The sequence below is a fragment of the Polyodon spathula genome, chromosome 44 (assembly GCF_017654505.1).
Source record: "Polyodon spathula isolate WHYD16114869_AA chromosome 44, ASM1765450v1, whole genome shotgun sequence".
Lineage (NCBI taxonomy): Eukaryota > Metazoa > Chordata > Actinopteri > Acipenseriformes > Polyodontidae > Polyodon > Polyodon spathula.
The window spans coordinates 1453458-1455957 of NC_054577.1; the positions used below are offsets into that span (position 1 = coordinate 1453458).

The 2500-nt window shown below is 51.0% G+C and overlaps 1 protein-coding gene across 1 annotated transcript in view; it reads right to left on the reverse strand.

Annotated features, from left to right (window-relative positions):
* Positions 1–2500, reverse strand: part of si:dkey-19b23.8 — a 10624-nt gene that overhangs the window by 5923 nt on the left and 2201 nt on the right. The window lies entirely within an intron of this gene.

Sequence of the window (2500 nt, forward strand, 5' to 3'; positions counted from 1 at the left end):
CACTGAAACGCAGCAGTGGTGCCCAGGTGCCAGTCTGAGAAAGCACAAAACAAACAAACAAAATAAAGCCGTAAACAAAATTGAAATGTTACCAAAACCTCTTTTTTTGAATGCATGGAGAGGTTAGAGAGCGGGCACATTATTTAATAATAATAAAAAAAAAACTTTAGTTTTTCGTGGATAATTTAGTTTATTTTGGAACCTATAATAAAATAAAACCTTTGACATGCAAATAAAATTCGAAAGGGGAGGGGAGGGGTCGACCCCAACCCGGGGTGGGTGGGTGTAGCGGACCTCTGAGAAACACGATGTTCTGTAAATAGTATTTGCATTGTGAATGTCACTGCAGAACTGACTCACTGTAGTGACATCAGAGATGAAGCGCCCGTGGTCAGCGTTATAACAGCTCCGCAGGGAATTTGCATTTTCACAGGGATGGGAACAAGACTCAGTATCGCCCATTCCAGGTTTTACTACCAGCTTAATCAGCCCCCAGTCCTCAGACCTATCTTGCTTTACAATACTTCCCTATGCTTTGCCAGACCTTTCTGTGCTTTACAATGCTTCCCTATGCTTTACCAGACCTCTCTGTGCTTTACAATGCTTCCCTATGCTTTACCAGACCTCTCTGTGCTTTACAATGCTTCCCTATGCTTTACCAGACCTCTCTGTGCTTTACAATGCTTCCCTATGCTTTACCAGACCTCTCTGTGCTTTGCAATGCTTCCCTATGCTTTACCACACCTCTCTGTGCTTTGCAATGCTTCCCTATGCTTTACCAGACCTCTCTGTGCTTTGCAATGCTTCCCTGTGCTTTACCAGACCTCTCTGTGCTTTGCAATGCTTCCCTATGCTTTACCGCACCTCTCTGTGCTTTGCAATGCTTCCCTATGCTTTACCGCACCTCTCTGTGCTTTGCAATGCTTCCCTATGCTTTACCGCACCTCTCTGTGGTTTGCAATGCTTCCTTGTGCTTTACCAGACCTCTCTGTGCTTTACAATGCTTCCCTATGCTTTACCACACCTCTCTGTGCTTTGCAATGCTTCCTTGTGCTTTACCGCACTGTTAGACCTCCATCCTGTGCCGCTGCATTGTGAGATGAGCGAGTTGTGATCACGTGTTTACATGCACACTACACCAAATCATTTAAAATGGATTATATAAATAACACCCGGTCTAGTGCCTCTTTACCTCGATAGCTTTTTATCTCCCACTTAAGAAAACACTCGAGGTTTCAAAAGCGTCACGACTTAAGAGCAAACCGCAGACCAACGGGCTGTAAAGTTTCAGTTTAATCACGAAGCTCAGTTAAATGTTACCCTGCAATAAAAGCGAAGGCGCCTCCCGTGACCCACATAACTGAGACCGGACAGATACAACGAGAACAAACGCCCTAAAAAAACGAGCAAACGACCTCATTGTTATTATTTTGTTTATTAATGTGTTTATGCAGAGCGCACAAAAGCACCATTTCAGGGCCCCCCCTTGCCTTCTCCTATCCCCTCCACCGGCCCCTATCTTTGCGCAGCGGCCCCGCACAGACCGCTATCTCTCCGGCCGCAGGTCTGGAGTCAATAAACAAGACGGGGGGGGGGAGGCGGGGGGGGCTGCTCCCGCGGGGGCGCGCACCGCACACGCCCGCGCAAACCTCAGACAGGGGGCTGCTCCCGCGGGGGCGCGCACCGCACACGCCCGCGCAAACCTCAGACAGGGGGCTGCTCCCGCGGGGGCGCGCACCGCACACGCCCGCGCAAACCTCAGACAGGGGGCTGCTCCCGCGGGGGCGCGCACCGCACACGCCCGCGCAAACCTCAGACAGGGGGCTGCTCCCGCGGGGGCGCGCACCGCACACGCCCGCGCAAACCTCAGACAGGGGGCTGCTCCCGCGGGGGCGCGCACCGCACACGCCCGCGCAAACCTCAGACAGGGGGCTGCTCCCGCGGGGGCGCGCACCGCACACGCCCGCGCAAACCTCAGACAGGGGGCTGCTCCCGCGGGGGCGCGCACCGCACACGCCCGCGCAAACCCCAGTCCTGCTCACCGCTCAAGAGCGCCCCCGCCGCCGTTAACACCGCTGCAGCCACCCGAAAATTCAAAATAGGAGAAAAAAATGCAGACGGGTTTCCAAAGGGTTCGCTGTGGGTTCAGTGCCTGACGGCGGCAAGAACAGCCCCCTGTCAAGAACAGAATCTTCTGACGTCAAGAACAGAATTTCTGATGTCAAGAACAGAATTTTCTGACGTCAAGAACAGAATTTTCTAACTTCAAAGAATAGAATTTTCTAAGAAGAATAGAATTTCTGACGTCAAGAATAGAATGTCTGACGTCAAGAATAGAATTTCTGACGTCATGAATAGTACCTTTCACCAGATTCTTGGATATCTAAAATGCAATTAAAGGGGCTGCCATATAAAACCGACAGGTTCTGGTCTGTACCGTTAGCTCACTCACAGCACCACACGATGTCCTTATCCCATTTAGGTTAAAAAAAGACCAAAA